Below are 20,396 nucleotides of genomic sequence, written 5' to 3' on the forward strand. Positions count from 1 at the left end.
ATCAACTCAGTTTATATTCTTCTTAGAATCCTTATTGGTTCTAAGGGTTCTTATTGAACCCTGATGCCATTGAGGTAAAGAGGATTTTATAGAGAATGGAGAAATTTTTCTTTTATACTTTCAGAATTTTTAAACTAATTTCTTTAATTAGACCAAGTTTCAATCCATTCCTTTTTGTTGAGGGAAAAAAAATCTGTACTTACTGAGCAAATGTGCCTCAGGGTTTACAAAGGCTAGAGGCCTGGTGAATGTTGTCTTCAGTCCCAGGAATGCTTGGTCGTGACATCTAGAAAAGAATGTGGAAGTCACTCATCTGACCATATGTATGATCATCCCTACACCTTCCCAAAGCCATTGGGTTGATCTCATCTTTTCCCATCCAGACTGGTCACATGGAGCCTTCAAAGTAAAGCTGTCACATTGAAGACCTTTTATTCACTTTTATCACTTTTCTACAAGGTTCTGAAGGGAATTCTAAATTACTTAGTACCAGTTACATGTGCTAGTTCATTTAATTCCTACATCCACTTTAGGAAATGAAGATCTTACCCTTATTATGCAGATTAGAAAAAAGTGAAGCTCATGGGTTAAAATGCCTTGCCCAAGATCACAAGAGCTAGCTCACGGTCGACCTGTGATTTAAAACTGTCTTATTCCAGACTAATATTCCTATTACTACATGCTGCTTATAGAGAGGCCATGCATTGAAAAGTGTCTGTCACTTTCTCCACAATTAGAAAGTCTCCTGAGATACCCTCCTCCATAATGGGCTTAGAGGAATGTGACACTTTATATACCAGTATATTATCTTTGGATTTTAGGGCACACCCATGTGAACAGTCTTTCTCAATGAACTTTGACTATAGATTATCATCCAGATTATATTGCTGGGATATTTAGACTTCCTCAAGAAAATACAAATATAAATATAAATAATAAATAAATATAAATGGACTGCAAATTTCGATCAGATTTGCATAGGGTATTTTGAGCATCACTTGATTCAGGCCATTTTAGGAGATTAAATATTACCTTTAAGCAATGCATACTGGGGGAAAGAAAAAAACAACAGCAGAGCTTTTCTTTTCAAACAAAATGTTATGCACAGTCTCCATACTATTTTATTTTATTTTATTTTAAAGAATTTTTTTTTTATTTGAGAGAGAGCGTGATCCAGTGAGAGAGAGAAGGAGCAGGGGGAGGGGCAAATGGAGAAGCAGATAACCCATTTAGCAGGGAGCCCAACGTGGAGCTCCATTCTAGCACTCCAGGATCATGACCTGAGCCAAAGACAGAGGCTTAACCCCCTGAACCACCCAGGGATCCCACAATCTCCTTATTGAACAAAAAGGTGGAGCTGCTCTGTGGGAGCAGGGTGCCCTCTCTGTCCCTGGCCATTCCTCACCCTCAGCCCTACCTCTTTCTAATATACTTTCTCTGAACCCTTAGGTCTCTATGAACTAGAGTTTGAAAATTACCTACTAAATTCAAGCATAACCTGAGTTAGAATGCTGTAGAAGTATCTACTGATAATGTCATTCTCAGTATGGTTATTTAAAAATTCACTCATTTTAAGGATTTATTTTTATCTGAATTTGTCAGTCATCACAGAAACAATGAACACCTTTTCCAACACTTCTGTCTCTCTGTCTGTCTGTTATTCCCCCTGCCCCTTTCTCTCTGCACTTGTGTGTGTATATTATGTGGGAAAGGAGATGCATTTAAACTTAGAATTCTGAGGCTTAGGATGATCAGTTCAGTTGCCCAAATCTTTAACTCTCATAATTGTCATATTTTAGATCTTAAATCATTATGCAAGGGGCATTTTCTTTTTCTTGCACTGTGTATTTCTCTGACCTAAAACTAAAACCCTTGACAATGTAACCCCCACAAAGTCAACTGACCTACCTATGTATAACCTCATTCTATCATCTTGAACATTCACCAGTGTTTAATTAATGTCTACGTCCTCTCTTCTGGCTGAAATCCCAAATCCTCCAGCTCAGGACAAGACAAGACAGCATTCACAAACAATGCTCCCCATACCCAACAAGCTTTCTGTCTCCCCTTCTGTAAGTCCCACTGGATCTCTCTCTTTTTTTTTAATTTCCTTTCCTTTCCTTTCCTTTCCTTCCCTTCCCTTTTCTTTCCTTTCCTTCTTTCAAATTTCCTTCATTGTGAATACTTTTTTAGTCCAATGAATCTTTCTTCATAGGACAACATATAAAGAATGTAAAGAAACATTTTTTTTTTCCTAGAAATAATCACTCTCAATATATAATTATTGAGTTATGTGGGGAAAGCCTCAGCCTCTCTAGGCTTCAGTTTCCCTTCCTTGCTCAGATATTAATGGTATCTATCTTGCACCTAGACTATCTTATCATGGCTTCAAGATGAGGGAATGGGTCTAGATCAAGAGTTCTAAATCTCATCTACAGTCACCAAATGATATGTTACTGTATCCTGTAGAAACTTTGTGAAATCTCTGAATTTATATAGAAAGCTTATATTTTACACAAGTATATATACATTAGTGGGGGAAGATCCAAAACACTTATCATTTTCTTTAAAATAGCATGTATTGATATAGTCAGTGGACCCTAAGTAGTACATCAGGGTTACCTACAATGAAAAAATAAAGTTTTTTGTATCCCATTCCAGACTTATTCAAATCTTTGGGTGAAAATATGGAACAGAAATTTATAATTTTAATACACTTCCCAGAAGATTCTGCCAAGTTTTCCCTGATTCATGGGCTAGTGAGTTGTGAACCACTGATCACAACTACTGTGGTCAAAGCTAAAATGATCATTCTAGATCTGTATTCAGAGGCTGAAGTGACTGATATTATATATGTCTTTATGAATCTCAGATGAGAGGATTTTAAATTCTTGAATACCCAGGTGAAAAAAAAAAAAGTGGAGAGGGGCTATAATCCTTGTCTATAAACCACCCCTTACTGCTCCATATCTTTATTCATGATCTTTGAATCAAGTATGTTAAATGTAATTAACATTCAGTAAATATTTATTCAATAAATGAATGAATGAGTGACATGTGAAGAGAAACAAAATCCAAATTATATTAATGCTGTGATTAAAATTAATAGTCTGTCCTTTAAAAGACCCTTCTAAGGACAGATTTCCTATGCAGATGAATTAATAAACAGCATAAACATGTGTGGTTGCATCTGAGGGAATGAATGAATACTGGATATAAAATGTTGAGTAGCAATGATGAAAATCTTTAGTTGATCCCCTCAGCAAATAACTAATTACTCAGCTTGGTCAAGTTGTCCAGTCTTGGCTTCAAAGACTGGTTGGTATTTATCTCCTTTCCATATCAGGGGGAACAAATATTTTGGCATATTGTCATCACAAATATAATTTAATTATAATTAAATCTCACATACTTCTGTGAAATTATTCAGAAGGAATACAATTTGCTGCCATATTTTTTATCTCCCCCTGTGGAGTTAGTCTGTGCCATTGGTTAATGTAAATTATTTTATCACAGAGAAAGAAAGTATTTATTCGCTACTATATTATCTTGGGCAAATTATTTAGACAACTTAAGACTCAGTTTCCTCATATGCAAAGTAAGAATATTTTATTTACCTTTCACTTGTTCAGAAGATAATGTATATAAATCAACCAAGCTCAGTTCCCAGAATAGGAATATTTATCATTATTATTGTAAATAAATACATTATAAATGATGTATTATTTCTATAAATGAATTAAATGTACATTTCCTAAGATTAGTGTTTACAGGGGTGCCTGGGTGGCTCAGTTGTTAAGTGTCTTCTTTTGGCTAAGAGTCCTGGGATCGAGCCCTGCATCAGGCTCCCTGTTCAGTGGGGGAGCCTGCTTCTCCCTCTCCCACTGCCCCTGTTTGTGTTCCCTCTCTAGATGTCTCTCTGTCAAATAAATAATTCTCTCTTTGCCAAATAAATAAATAAAATCTTTAAAAAAAAGGTTAGAGTTTATAGAAATAAGCATTTGTACCTACTTTTTTCCTCACTATAGATTTATGACATGAGCAGTAGATGTCCTGATCCACCTATTTTATGCTAATGAACCATGGATGATAACAGTTAATTGACTTTCTCAAGTGATTTTTGCATTCAAACGATAAGCAACAGAACATGACCTTTAACCCAGACCTAGCCAGAAGATTCAATGTTCCTTGTTTTACTGTACTATAGGCTAGGGGACTGCGTATCTGCAAACAAAATTGAAAATAATATCATACAATAGTTGTTACAGAAACAGTTGGGAACAGCAGAGAGCCATGCTGAAATGAAGAGGAAGAGGCAGATGAAGTGATTATTTACATTCAGGTGGCACTGTGGCCGTTCTGTGTACAGAGAGGGCACAAAAATACAAAAGTATTTGTCCTGCTGCCAGACAGACCTGTGTTCAAGTCCAACTTTATACTAATTACTCTCTGATCTTGAAAAAATCTCTTTCTCAGGTTTAGTGTCTTTTATCAAATGCAAAATGGGGATAACAGTACCTACTCAATGGGTTTATTGTAGAGTTTAAATTAAGCAATATATGAAGAATGAATTAGGGGACCACTGTTAGCTATCTTTCTCATTGCTATTTTAGTGAGTTGTTTACTTCTTAAAAGAAACAAACTTGGGGCACCTGAGTGGCTCAGTGGGTTAAAGCCTCTGCCTTCACTCAGGTCGTGATCTCAGGGTCCTGGGATCAAGCCCCGCATCAGGCTCTCTGCTCCGTGGGGAGCCTGTTTCCCCCTCTCTGTCTGCTTGCCTGTCTGCCTGCTTGTGATCTCTCTCTCTCTGTCAAATAAATTAGTAAAATCTTAAAAAAAAAAAAAAAAGAAACAAACTTGAGTTTGAGGTCACGCTTTACCTTTTCACAGCTTTGTGATTTGAGATAATTATTTTTTTTAATTTGCTTTTTGAGAAAAAAAACATTAACAATAAGAACAAAAGCAACCATAGTAATACCTGCCCTAATACATGAAAAAAAAAAAAAGATAAATAGAATACAAGTTAATGGATGTAAAACTGCTTTTGAAAAGATAAATCATTGTACACACTGAAGTAATTATAAAATATGTCTTAGCATAGAAATATTTTACATTTTTTTTTCAATTGTTCATGGCTCTGGGCTGCTAAGTCTGTGTATAAACAGACTTGTGTTAAATGGTAACCTCTTGCCTTTCACATAGATCCATGCAATGTATAAATGAAAGTGCTCTTTGGAGAAACAATTTCCTTATCAAGCCTGAACACACCGGGCCACCAAAATGGGAGCACAAATCACCTGCACTGGGAAAAGCTGTGCTAATTATTTTCAGTAATACTTATAGTTTCTTTATGATTGCAGAAAATAATACATGTTCTGTATAGAAAATTAGGGGGAAATATAGTAAAAATCACTTCACCCCCAGAACCTAGAGAATATCTGTTTTGCACTAAATCTCCCGAGTCATTGTGAGAATGCTTAGGCTCAGAAAGTTTACAAGATTTTCCTTCATTCTCAAGGTCAGAAACTCAACAGTAGAGCTGTTTCTCCATGGAGTACAGCATTTTGTAGTGTGTATATCATGTGCCCCAAGTAATCCCAGATGTAAGACATTTGGGGCTTTCGACAGCTCTGCAGTCATTGAGAGAAATCCTTTTACCTTCATGGAACAAAAGAGTTCTATTTAGACCGTTTGACTGCAATCACTCCATCCCCTCAACTGGGTCATCTTCTAGATTTTATCCATCATGGTGGACCAAATATAGAAATAATGAAAACATTATGGCTAGATTCAGAATTTGAGAGTCATGTCTGGGGAATATCTATTTCTGCTTATTCACCTAGCAAATGTGCCTGATATTCAGCTTACCTATTTGTTTCTAGACTTAGTTCTAACTGTGTAAACTTAGGCATATCCTAGAAAAGGGCCTTGGCTTGAACAGCTATAAAATGGACATATAATAAATAAATCCTCCAACATTCTGGGATGTTTTTAACCACAGAAGTGAAATAACAGCAACTGTTATACTTTAACCAATGTCTGAATATAGGATAGATCCAAGCCTCACCCATATCCTCAAAGGCCCTCTCAGGTTTTTGCTCTACCAAAACAGGTAATGCCCCGATGATGTCACAATTTGTTCCCAAGATTCATTTTAAGACAGGCCAGCTGCTGGTAGAAGTTTAATATCCTTTCTGTAAGTCCCTTCTTAAAGAATGGAAATTATTTCTAGATACTTCTCAGAAGACGTTTTTCTCAGGCCTTTTTGACCAGGATTGAATTACATACTATTCCAAAAACAATTCTGGCATAGCAAATAGTTGTCTTAGGGTAATACACACTTGGTTTTAAAACGTTATGCAAATTTTGTGGTTTTTTGTTTTTGTTTTTTTTTGGGGGGGGGATGTTGTTTTTTGGTTTTTTAACAGATTTTGCTTAAGAATTTCTTCCAAACCCAGTAACCATAAAGAAAATCAGGTATAATGGGGCGCCTGGGTGGCTCAGTGGGTTAAGCCGCTGCCTTCGGCTCAGGTCATGATCTCAGGGTCCTGGGATCGAGTCCCACATCGGGCTCTCTGCTCAGCAAGAAGCCTGCTTCCCTCTCTCTCTCTCTCTGCCTGCCTTTCCGTCTACTTGTGATCTCTCTCTGTCAAATAAATAAATAAAATCTTTAAAAAAAAAAAAGAAAATCAGGTATTTTCATGAACCTTATGTTACTTGGAATCCATTTGAAATTTGTTGTCATGTATAGTTTAAGAAATGGTTCCAACTTCATTTTTCCTAGTGTATTTTACTAAACAATCAGTTATTGACTCACTCATGTGTGAAGTCTGTTCTTGCCTTTGTGTGAGCCTGAGGATGATGGTTCATCCATGGCTAATCCATCACTACTAAGCCTCAAGATGCTCAGATCTTCCTCAGCCATGTGTAATTTCCTTCCAGGCATGTTTGTTTGTTTGTTTGTTTAATCAAAACTCAGCTGAAGACTCTGGGAGACCCTCTGCAGATCCATGGTGCTCTCTCTGGGCAGCCATTGCCTCTCAAGGAGTGTGTACTAAAAATTCTAGCCACTTTGGCACCCCAGAATTCCAGCTTTGGCTCCTCAGCCCAGGTTCTACCTAACTTCTTGTCTCAGTGCTGTGGTCTGAAGTTCTCTCCAGGCAGAATGCGGAGTCAACCACAGGGCTCACTTTGCTTTTCATCTTCCAGAGATCTTGGTCCTGTTCTGCTTGATGAAGACCCTGGTTTCATATTTTGTTTCTCTTTTTTCAGTTGTTTGAGACAGGAGAATAAGTCCGATTCCTTTTATTCTAACACGTTTAAAAGCAGAAATGTTCTATTATATTTCTTAATACACAGTAAGGTGAATCTCTAACTATGTTCTTATTTTTCTATATATTTTTAGCTTTTGCTATACTTTTTAGACATTTTACACAGTCCTCCCAAAACCCCACTGGAATTTTGAGCAAAATTACATCTAACATTTAATAGGTTAAATTGGGTGGGGGGGTGACATGACTTCTTCACAATGTTAAATAATTATATCCATTCATATACTGAGAGTATTTATATATTTAGGTCTTCTTTTAATTCATTTATTATAATTTTATGTCTTTTTAAATCTTCTTAAAGTGATTGTCTAGTCTTTATTAGTTTAATTCCTAGATGCTTTAGAATATTTTTGGTAATGTTATAAGTGATCTCATTTTCTTTTGCATTTCATGGTTGGCTATTAATATAGAGGGATACTTTTGATTGCATATACTGAGTATAGAGCCACAAATTTTGTTTACATTCTCTAATTAGTTCCAGTAATTGCTGATTTTTATGCTGATTATTTTGATAACCTACATACATTATGCTATCTCATAATATACTTTTTATTCTTCCTTTTCACTCTTTAAATTTCTTATTTCTTTTGCTTTTATTAATCCACCATGCCCTGTTGAGTGTCAGTGAACTATATTAGTGATGGAAATGTATCATGTCTCTAGCCTTAAAGAGAATGACCTACATTTTCATATTTAACTATGATATTTTCTGGTTTTTATGAGTAAGAAGCCATTAGTAAGTAAAGGAAATTCCCTACTCAGTATTTCTAGAAATATTTTATATTTAATCAGACAGAAATATTTAATATTATCAGATTTTTCTAGATCTATTGAGATGCAATGAACTGTATCACTGAATTTTTCTGACATTGAGCTATTCTTACTGAGCATTGTGTGTGGATATCGTGTGTGTGTGTGTGTATACTATATTTTGGAAGACCAAAATTATTTCATTTTTATTTTCATCAAAAGGGGAGATAGGCTGTCATGGTAGCATGGGTCTAATCTTCTATCACTCAAATTGTAGGCTCAACTCCAGAACCAGTAAACACATATATATTTGAAAGAGTAATTTATGATCTTTGGACATCTTGTATGAACATTAAGATAGGGATGAGAGTCAGGAATAAAATTCTGTTATGTCTTGACTTGAAAACTCTTGAGGAATTTACGTAAGATCTTTGTTTCCCAGTGAATTCCATCCCTCCATCCTTGCTTCTTTCCTTCAACCGCATCTTGAATTAAGCTTTTGGGTTCTTACATGTCTCCAGATATTTGCATATACTGTACCTTCTATGTAGCACAACCTTCTTGTTTCAGTTAGACTTGTTTGATTAATAACTGTTGCTGCCTCTTGCTAGATTAAGAAAATTAAAATTTACTGGAAAGGTAGCTCACAGCACAGACATAGAGGAACCAGAACAGTGCCGCAAGTCTGAGCAGCAGGAAAACCTGGGCCATTGTACTCATCTGTTGCATAAAAAATCTAGTCCAGTGCTCACTTTCATATTACTAAAATTAGAGCAATGCAGAGAAGATTATCATGGCTCCTGGGGAAGGATGGCATGCAGATTTGTGAAGTATTCCGTATTTCTCTATATTATATATTAAAAGTTGCCAAGAGCCTAGATCTTAAATGTTCTCATCACGAAAAAGAGATCCTAATTATGTGATAGGATAGATGTATTAGGTAACACTACAGTGGTAATTTTAATATATAAATTTAACAAATCAACACATTGTATACAATAAATTTATCCAATATTATATATGAATTATGTTTTATTAATTTTTTAGTTAAAAATATCTACTCCAGTTGATTCCTTCATCACTTTGTTACTCTACTTAAGGTTCAAAATCCCTAGAGAAAGATTGCAGTTGTTTTGCTTATATTCTCTACCATCCATTGATGCAGTCAGAACACCTGGACTTACCGTCCCACTAAGGTTGATCACAAAGATGGAGAGACTATTTTCTAAAGGAAAATATTTCCTATTAGAAGATGGAATGGATCTGGCAATACCCCAAATAAGAACTGTTCGCTGTATTTCCAGTTAACCCCTCTTTGTTAATCACATTCATGTTCTGGAGTTATAGCTTCATGTAGAAAGTATTAAGCGTCCTGTTTCCATTTTCCCATTACTTCTCATTTATTCACTGTGCCAGCACATACACATCACAGTATTGTGATAGTGTGTGATAGTATGTGATAGTCCAGTTATCTCCACAAAGGGTTAGATACTTGATAGCAGAAACCCTAGCCTAACTTCTAACCCTAGCTATGTCTTCCTAGATTTTAGCACATAGTACTTGCCACATGGTGGGTGCCTAGTTATTGTTTTGGGGAAGGAAAGAAGGTAATGGGGGAGGAAAGAAGAGAGAGAGAGGAAGGAAATAGAAAAAGAAAAGTGATGAAAAAAGGAATCTAGAGCAGAACAAATGACAATTCAGCATGATGTGCTAACCATCCAAAGAACTAGACTGCCCTCAAGGTGATGAATTCCTAATCATGGAAGGCCCTTAGTTACCAGTCAGTTGACCATGTGACCCACAGGCTGTGGAAGGAATTGAAGCTCAGAAAAAGAAAGTGAACCTGATGACTTCTAAGGTCCCTTTCAACAACAAGAGTCTGTGGTTCCCTGTTACAAGATCCTAAATGATGACTTGGTAGGTTGCTGGGGCAGGGGTAGGGAGGGTGGGGATGGAGGGCGTCTGTATGGAACTCAGTGGAACAAAATCCAAGGGAATAGCCCAATCTATCCATAGGGGAAATCTGGTTAACATATGTGTATTCCTGCTCTTCTCAGCCCTCCCTGATTTGGTAAATACCTCTGAAGAAACAATGGTTGTCTTCCTATGATTGCCTTCAGAGCAGTTTGGCTCTCACTGTTATCTTTTAATAAATACACTGAAGACATTAGGAAGCTACTGGAATATGATAGCCTTGTGATTTTTTTAAATTTATACCTCAAGCCTTAAAAAAATAAGAGAATATGTGTGTCTAACTCAAAGTTTCACAGACCTCTTGCGATCTTAGTTTTCAACATCAGCAAACCTTTGATATTTGGATTTGTTTTGCCATTGGCAAAAATACTGCTTCTATTGCTAAGGGTTGCTGGGAATTTCAGATGGCCTTTTTGAAAGTGAGTAGATTTTAAAAACTAATATTTTTGTATTTGATATAAGTGAACTAGGATTTTGCAGATTCTTTTTATTTTGAATAGTCATGCATATCCTGTTTACTGGTATAGTTCTATATCAGATAGCATTTCAGTTTAATTTAAATGAAAAACTTTTAAAGTCAAGAATTGAAGTCTTTCTACAAATGCCAGATTGCCTAGAAGTTACCATCCTTTAGTTTTCTCTGAAACACAAAACCTCATAATATGTGACAGAAATGAGACATTATCAATTCTTAAAACAAGCTGTTTGCCCATTGTGAAAAGGAGATCATTACAAAATGTGCAAAATTGAAAAGATTACAAATAGAACCCCACATGATATCAAGATACAAATTATAAATATAACCACTTCTCTTTGTTAGATAACACATCCTACTTATTGATACTTGAATTTTAATCAGTATTCTAAGCACAAGTGTTTTAGCTATGTTCATATTTCCAATAGATAGGCAAACAATCAGAAATCAGGATGTATAGATGTGAAACCCAGCTTAGAACCAGGATAGAGAATGGGACTTTTAATCAGAAAGGACACGGAGGGGAGCTATATCTGGAAGGAAATACTTTGTATCGACATCCTATGTTTCTTTGGTCTGGCTTGAAGAGGGAATGATAGGACTCAAAGACTAAAGTCATGGTTGCCATTCACAAATTATTTCTTGGTTAACTCTTGTTGGAAAGATGAAATAAATTTCCCAAGAGTACTAGTTATGTCTTTGTGTGTTCCTACAAGTGAGTGTGTGTGTGTGTGTGTGTGTGTGTGTGTGTGTGTAGTGGAGACGTGATTATGTGCGGATAGCATTTTACAAAGTAATTTCAGGTTTATTCTCTTTTCTAATCCTGAAACTTACCCTGGCAAATAAGATGGACTTTTTTTTACAGATGAACATAAAGAGGTATACTGTGGCTAACAGGCATATCTGAGGTGATTTGCCTAGTTTTTATAATAGCTTAAACAGAAAATCACATTCTCCTTCCACAAATTTGTCCCTGAGCCTCGCTGTTTTTCACATCTATACTATCTTACAAATTGTTGCAAGTTTTAATGAGAATATACATAAATATATGATACTTTAGAAGTGCTCAAAAAAGTGGCTACAAAAAAATCTTCCTTTTTTTTAAGGCTCTCTTCAATATATCAGATTGTATTTTCTAGAACAAGTGTTGTTGTTGTTTTTAATCTGTTATCTCATTTACTGGATCCACAGTCACTTTGAATGTACTGTACATTCTTTGTACTTGCCACACTGGGTAATCGCATCAGTTAAGCCTTTGTTCAGGGTTGCCCTGCCTTGCTGCCTCCATTGCTACCAGTATGGGTCAGCCATTCAGCTTGCAGACAGAAAAATATACCCATAAATACATTCTGTATATAAACAAACAAATAATGGACAGGAAGTAAGAGTCAGCAGAAGAGAAACAGACGTTGCCCTTTTGTCATTTTTCTCTGTCTGACCAGTAGTAGGTCTGACTGCTGAGTGACTGCGGCTTGTTCCTTTAGCAGTAAACAGAGGTACAAAGTGGAGGCTGGGGGATGTCGGCTGGCCATCTTGCAGTTTTGCATAGTTAATTTGCTGCTGAGTTTTACCTGCTGCTGAATCTAATTAACGTTAAAGTGACCAAACATTTAGGTTTTTAGGGCTGAAGATTTTCCTGGGATGTGGCACTTCCAGGGCTAAAACACTGTCTCAGGCAGACTGGGACCAGTGGTCCCTCTATGCCTAGCCCAGTTTGTTAAAAAATAGAACATGATAGGCCCCCTTGGAAAGCTCTTCACCAGCCTCTGCTGGTCAGCTTCAGCCAACATGGGACTCATCTGCATAAGATGATTGGTTTCCTGAGTTACATTCTTCTCATTCACACCCCCATAGAATTTGCAGGGAGAAAAAGAGTTAATAAATAGATATTTATAATCCCATTTACATTTTTCTCCCATATTTTCCCTTAAACTTTGGCACCTGCTACCACTTCCCTGCTAGCAGAAAACAAAAGGAATCAAAAAGAGCAAACAAATGTTAATGAGAAAACTCAGAAACAGCTGAGATGCTTAGTTTTCAACAGCTTTCTTTTTCCATAAACATGTGGACACATAATTTTGATTTTCTCCTGCATATTGATTACATGGTTATATTATTCTGATAGTAAACCTGTTTCTACTTATGGTCAACTAGAAAAGTGAAGGCTAAAAATAATACAATAAAATGCCAGGGTTTACTAAGTACCTACTATGTGTTAGGCACTGGACTGAGCATTTTCATCAGATTCATTTGTTATAGCAACTTTATATTAGGTCATCATATCCATTTACACTTGAGCAAAATGAGGCATGGAGCAGTGAAGCAGCTTACCCAAGTTTAATCAAACAGCTGGTAAAAAAAGAGCTCTGATTCTGAGCCCAAAGGCCTCAGTGATCCATCTCCAGATGCCACAGTACACTTTACAGGAGATCACTTGAGCATCATCTTCAGGTCCTAGTTGACTTGCACAACTATGAGGACCCATGTGCTGGCAAAAACTGTCTGCATCTAACCCCTTTGTGGCTTCAGCCTTTGGAAACTGTGAGCATTTTTCCATTTGTGCCTGCAAACTTTCAGAAGACACATAATGGGAAGAAAAAAAGGTTTCCCATCTTTCCCCCTCATATTTCTTGGAAAATGAAAGTCCTACAGAAACCTAAACTTATACAATGCAAGTCAAATTATAAAATGTTTCTTCCAGGAGCATCTGGGTGGTCAGTTGGTTGAGAATCTGACTCTTGGTTTCAGCTCAGGTCAAGATCTCATGGGTCCTGAGATAGAGCCCCCGCCCCCAGTCAGACTCCTTGCTCAACAGGGAATCTGCTTGGGATTCTCTCCCTCTGCCCCTTCCTCCATTCATTCTGACTCTCTCTCTCAAATAAATAAATAAATCTTAAAAAAAAAAATAAAGTATGTTTCTTCCAGGACATTGCCTGGTGCCCCTGCTGAAGGGCACAATGAAAAGGATATACAAACATCAGAATTAGCCCCCTAGGGTTATATCTCCAGTAATGAGGATTTTTTGGACACATCAACCTTCTCTGAGTTGTTTACCCTCGCAGAGTCTGTTTCCTCCTTTGTAGAATGGAGATCACAGTATGTACCACTGCCCTGTTTCCTGTAGAGACATCTGTTTCCCAGTTGCTATTAACTCCTCCCTAATTGGTTATTACTCTATTTATAATCAAGATAGTTGCAGAGAATTCTTACTCCTGAACAGAGCTTTTGTCTTGAGTCCTTGTGTGTGTTCTCTATCTTGGCAAGAAAAGGGAAGAAGTAGTAACAGTTAGTGAGGGTCTGACACTATACTGTCAGACACTGTAGAAGAACTTCGTGATTTCACAGAGTTCTCCTAACACTCATGATGCGCATTTAGTTTTACATAACAGACGTTCAGTTACAGTGATTTAGCCAAGTGGCAGTTTTAATTTTCTCCTGCAACAAGAAGCATTCTGGGGCCAGTACATTGGCTCCAGGATTCTTTAGAGTTGCGATGTGGGTGCTCAGTCTCCATCATCGCCTCTGTGTTTCAGACAGGAAGAAAGAGCAGAGGGTAAATGCCAGTGAGTCTGTCTGCATTTGAAAGATTTTCTTCAAAGCTCCAAGGAGTGACTTTTCATTTATATCTCATCATTAAGAATTATGTCACAAACTGCAGAGAAGGCTATGAAATTTGGTTGTTTAAGCTGGGCATATATCCACCCTGAACTTAATTAAGGGTTTATTAGTGAAGAAGAAGATAAAAATTGGCATTGAGGAAGCTACCAGAAATGTCTCTAGCACCATGCTCCAAATTCAGTGAGCATGCAATTACTTTATCTGTGTTCACCTGTTTCAGAGAGATTAAGAAGCCAAGCCCAGGTAACACGGTCATAGCTCAGCTCTGTCACCTCTGTCCACTCTGTCCCATCCTTTTGAAGGGTCATTGCCCCTAGAAAGGCTGTTCCTTTCTAAAGAAGCTGAGAGAGAAGCATCTTGTATTTTCCTCCCCTCAATCTCATGGATGACTTGGAAATATAATTTTGTGTGTACCTCATATATTCCAAGTACCATTTCAGGTAGTTGTTTTCCCTGATGAGGATTCTGTGCTCCGAAAAGGTAGACCATCTTTCCATGGCCTCATAGGTGAGAAGTGGAAGAGCTGGCGTTCAGTGGCAGGTGGGTCAAGTCTCTTCTCCCTGTGTCATATAGCATGACCAGCCAAGAGTATCTAAAATTCAGTTGAAGGAATCTCAAAGATAGAACCACCTTTAAGATTCTGTAATATAGGGATTTCAGACAGTGGCCTCATATCCTGGCCAGATGTGGATTTTTTTTTAATTGTGGTCCTAAATCAGAACAGGAAATGTGTAACAACAAAAACTTTGTTCCCTTTTCTAGTTTGTATTGTTATGGAAACCCAGTAGTAAAAATTCTAATCATAATATAGGTATCATATTTCGTGCGTATTATCTCCTATTGGTTCTTCTAACAACCCCAAACAGTGGACCAGGCAGGGACTTAACCCTTGTTTTTAAATGAAGAGGCGACCATTCAGAGTGCTTATGCAATAGTAACAGTTGAAATCACAGCCTTGAACCTATGCTTTTGAATATTACCTCTTGTGTTCCTTCCATAAACTCAGTCTCCCAGGGCCTTCCTAAAGGAGCTTTCAGATAGAATATAAAGCGAAATTGTACTTTGTGAAAAACATATTTTTTGTTAAGCATCTAAATTGGTATCTAATTGCATTGTCAGTCTTGTAACAGGAATTATTAAAAACGCTATTTTTTTTCCTTAAAAAATTAGTAATCAACTTATTTAGGTAAAAAATATTATGCACTAACAAATCACTTGACATTTTCTTAGCCTAATCTTCTGCTGAAATTAGTGCCATTATATTAAAATAAGTAATTAATAGTTAATTGGAATTTACATCAAAAAAATTTTTTAATGTGCAACATATTTTTAAAAAGTCTAATGAGTAAATCCTCATCCTTGTTGACAAAGATTTGTTGAGCACCTACCGTAAGATCTTGTAGCACATCATGGGAATGAAAACATATAGGTAGGTTTATTAGAATATAGGTTCCCCTGAAAGCCACGCTGACCACTGTCCCTTGCATAGATCATGTGTTCAGATATCAATCAAACTGACAAATAAGTAAAGGAAGGGATAAAGGACAGATACACTCATTAATTTGGGGAAGAAGGAAGCCTTTCTTCCTTTGCTAGTGTGTGTTACAGTTGCCTGACAAAAGAGATCCCTAGCAGGAGGCATGGAAACTTCAACCCTTCCTTTGCGCCTAGCACAGTATATAGCACTGGGATTATACCCAGTAGATTGTTGCTGGATGAATGAATGGGTGTATACATGTTTCTGTCTCCTTCCTGTCCAGGGCCCTAGCTCTCAGAAGAACTCTTTCAGGTTTTGTCACGTGTGCTTGGTTGAAAGATACTGAGATTAGCCCTTCTAAATATGACTTCCTTCCAACCTCTAATCTCTCTCTCACATGCTGCTCTTAGTCCTGCTAACCCACCAGGGCAAGGGAATTGCAAAGCAGATAGCATCATAAGGAAGCACTGGTGTTTGAAAGGATGGGCAGACTTGCTTGTTCCTCATTCTTCCTCAACACACTGCCCCCACCCACCCCCTGCCAAAAAAAAAAAAAAACAAACAAACAAACAAACAAACAAACAAAAAAAACAGCCCTTTGTCCTTCCCTAATTAGTTATGGATAAGAAAAGTAGATATGGACCTTTTGTGGTCTTTAACGAATTAATCCCTCATGAAATCTCGTACTGTGACATAAAAACAAAAGGTTGCAAGCTAATTACCATCCTCATTATTAGAATCCAAGCATGGAAAAATGGCTTCTTCTGGGATTCCTTTGCCTTTTTTGTCCAGAGCTAAATCTCAGAGCGGGAAAGTGTTGGCATAGTCATACATTTCAAGGCTAAAGAAGATAATGAGCAATACCAGGTGACTAGAACAGAAACTGCAGGTGATATAGAGGAATGTGGCAGAATCTTTGACTTCTCCTAACTCTTCAGAAAAACAAGCCATTAAACTGTTGTGGGGCATTTAGAGTATAATCAAGGACGCCTTAATTTGAGTTTGAAAGCTGACAGAATTAAATTACTGTGAATAAACAAAGACACATGTATTATCCTAAGAGGAATCATAAATGAAAAAGTAAAGGGAACCTTAGGAACCACAGTCTCATCATCCACTAAGTGACTCACCAAAAGCCACACAGTTAGGAAGATTGTGTGTGCACACACATACACACACACAGTCATGCACGTGTGAGTGTGCATGTGTGTGTAATCATTATTCCGTAGAATAATCACATGAGAGACGTACTGCCATGTCTACCATATCATCAATTCTGAGACTCATATCTTTTTATACTTTAACATCTTTGAATAGGACATGAATCTTTAATGTCTTAATCTCTGTGGTTAACTGTCAAACTTCTTCCAGTGAAGTTTGCTTCTAGTAGTTACAGGGGGACATTATCATCCTGAGCCTGCTTTATATTTTCTGCTTCAGAGGTTCTTGTTTTCGTTTGGCTTTTTGTTAGGGGTAGGGCTGTGCCGGTATTGTAAATCTGGAAGGCGAAGTGACCTGAACACTTAGGATTCAAGTTCTAAAGAGAGATTCCCCCACCACAAACTGTGACATGCACACTTCCTGGATGCCTTTCATTATCTCCCTGTAAAAATGGCATCGCCAGAGATTTATGTGGGGGTTTTCTGTTAGATTCCTTAGGTTGGCATTTTTCTTTCTTAGTGCAACATAAAATAACTATGGGCCAAAGATTCAAGAAGAGCAGCATTGTTATCCCCCTTAGATCCATGAGGAAGTCAAGGCCTGGAGAACTTAAGCAACTTTCCCAACATCATATTAAAAAATAACATGGTGGCTCAGTTGGTTAAGCATTTACCTTTGTCTCAGGTCATGATCTTGGGGTCCCTTCTCCCTCTATGCCTTCCCCTGCTCCTTCTCTCTCTCTCTCTCTCAAATACATAAATAAAATCTTTTTTAAAAATAACATTGGGATTGAAACCCAGTTCTTCCTGATTCCATGTGCTTTCTGGTACACCAGGCTTTACCAAACACAACTGTATGACTTTAGAAGAAAACATTCTCTTCTTTGTGTGTTTGTTTTCTCATGTACAAAATGAAAATATGTGGAGGAAAAGAATTTAGGAAGGAAGTAACATTTGTTAACTTACATATGTCTAACATGGGTGCTTATGCTTTTTTCTCATCCAGCAATTGAATTAAGCCTAACAGTTACGTTTCCTTTAATCTACTTTGACAGATGATGAAATTAAGACAGACGGGTAGAAAAACATGTCCAGGACCACACAGAGAGTTATAGATATATGATATAGCCAAGAGTTGAACCCCATTAAGCCTGGCTCCTGAGCCTTGCGAATCATACTGGCTCTCTGAACTCTTGGTATAGTGTTCTTCCCTATGAGATACAACTCCTTTCTACAGTTTAGGAATGCCACAGTAAACTCCTCCTGCAATATTTTCTTGCCACAGTAATATTGTTGTGGGGTTCCCTGTTGTACATCATAAGTGCACATTGTCCTTTTTGCATATGGCTTGTTGGCTATTAGTGACCACTTCTGTCCCCCAGCTAGATTTGGCCATAGGCAGAACCTAGGCAGAGGGACAGAAGAATCAGGAAGACAGATGGTAGGGTTAGCTCCCAGCCACCTGTCAAAATAATCATGGGCTTTACCCTTTCTGCTGTACCATAAAGGCCACTACTGCATGGGGCCAGGATTTAAGGGCCTAAAGTTTAGAAGTTATTTGAGTTCTTGGTCTCTGCCTTTTACAGATGTCCACAACTCTGGGAGCTGCTCTCCAAATTTTTATCTTTATCAGAATTTTTTTTTCCCCTAGAAGTTAGAAAATTCTATCTGTGCTAACATTTTAGAACCTGCTTAAGAAATAGCATGATTCATGCATCAATCTTTACTCATGAATGTGCTCTTCCCTTAGCCAGGCTAAGTCCCAGTCATGATACCATTTGAAATGCAGAACTCAAAAAAAGATGCCAAAAGGGTACAGGAGGACACGGGTTCCAAGAGGTACCTACCTGAGTTCATTGTGAAGGTGGCTTCTCTCAGGGACAGAGTCACATTAACCAAATACATGGAGATTGGTATATAAGATCAGAATACAAATGCATTAATCCACAATGACAGATACCAGTACCAGAAATTCAAGTCAGCATAGATCAGACCACAAACTCACCTCTCTTTGTGAGCAACTCCACAAAGTAGTTAATAAAAGGATACTTGGTAAAACAGAACAAGGACAGTCAAAAGTGTGATCTTAAATCTTATCTTGGCCAAAGCACTCTATATTCAATGGCTAAAAGTGACTAAAACTCAGATATCAGAGTTAAAAGGTTGGGATCTTGGTCCTGCTACTTCTAGCCATGTCACCTTCAGTGAACACTTTATTTTTACCTGGCCTCAGTTTTCCCACTGTAAAATACTAATAGCATTGTGTGCTATAATAGCAAGAAGACTCCTATATTAAGGGCTAAGCACAGTTTTGGGACATAAAGTCCCTTGGTTCTTAGATGTGGTAAGTCATTCTCAAAGTTTTCAGGTGCATATTTTTCCAAGTTTTCAGGCAGAATTCAATATGCACATTGATCATAAGATGCTTGGGTTTGTTTGTTTCAAAACTAAAAGCAATGTAATTTTTTGAACCAGGAAATGATGGTCATATACATTCAATATATGGAACTTCTGTTGTTTTTCTGGTCATTGTTATTATTACTGTTGCATGTGCAGTGGTGACAGGCAGTATCCTTTGGTTGAGACCTTATCTTCCTGCATCGCACTGGGATGAGCACTGCCTACCCCACTACTCACTCCCCTGCCCCCCAATCTCATAACAGATCACCTGTCAGACCATGCTCCATTCCTGTGTTATGAACTGGTCTCTCTTCTTCAAAGAACTTGCTCAAAAATTGTGTCAGCATCTCTTCTCAAGAAATGGGCTATTCCCTGACATACCCTCACTTTGGGGCTGTTAATGAAGCATCCTGTTGTCGGGAAACCTTTGTTTGGAAAGTCAGAGGCAGCCTTCCTGTGGAAAAAGTCTCACCCTGGGCTCCACTGTGAAACTTTCCCCATCCATAGACCCATTAGGTGGTCTGGTGTGTACAGCTGCAGCACTGTCCATTTGCAGGGACTGCCAGTGTTGTGAGGAAGGCTGAAAATGAATCAGGAATATGCATTCCAGAATCAGGAATATGCATTCCATTTAGTATTCCCAAGGGAATTCCAAATGTTGAGCTATTCAGAATATTTGCTCTTAAAAAGTCCATTTTAAAATTCATACAATTGTCATAACCTATTTCGGAAAGTTTGCCTAATAGAAAAGAGAAAAATCTCCTTTTATTACAAAACCCATAAGATAGCCACATTTTGACATATTTGTCATCTTGAAAGATTTATATTCTTTTTCCTACGTACAACACAGTTAAAATTGTAATGTATGTACTTTAATCCTTTTTTTTAAACTTAATATGTTATGTGCATTTTCTACATTTTGTGTAGAAATTCCTGAGTTTGACACATAAAGCCCTTTGGGTCTGGCTTCCTTCTTAAGTCTCACCTTGCTCTCTATCCCAGTGTCATCCTCTGTCCCATCTTTACTGAACAATATGTGGTTCTTGAACATTAACCCCTTCCCAATCCATCTCTCACTCTTCCTTCACCTGGTGAAGCTTGCCAACAGGAAACAGAATTTACCTCTAGTTGCTCAAATGAAGAGGCTTTAACATAGGAACCTACTTACTGAAGGTTAGCTGGTTTTAACGGAACAAGAAAAGGATGGAGAG

General features: G+C 37.5%; 1 protein-coding gene and 1 pseudogene across 1 annotated transcript in view; both read left to right on the plus strand.

The window, feature by feature from the left end:
* TENM4 (teneurin transmembrane protein 4) overlaps nt 1-20,396 on the plus strand; it is a 2,938,802-nt gene that overhangs the window by 1,284,917 nt on the left and 1,633,489 nt on the right. The gene's annotated exons all lie outside the window — the stretch shown is intronic.
* Nucleotides 8,826-8,926, plus strand: LOC125080252 (uncharacterized; annotated as a pseudogene).

This window comes from Lutra lutra, chromosome 10 (genome assembly GCF_902655055.1).
Source record: "Lutra lutra chromosome 10, mLutLut1.2, whole genome shotgun sequence".
In the NCBI taxonomy this organism is placed as follows: Eukaryota; Metazoa; Chordata; class Mammalia; order Carnivora; family Mustelidae; genus Lutra; species Lutra lutra.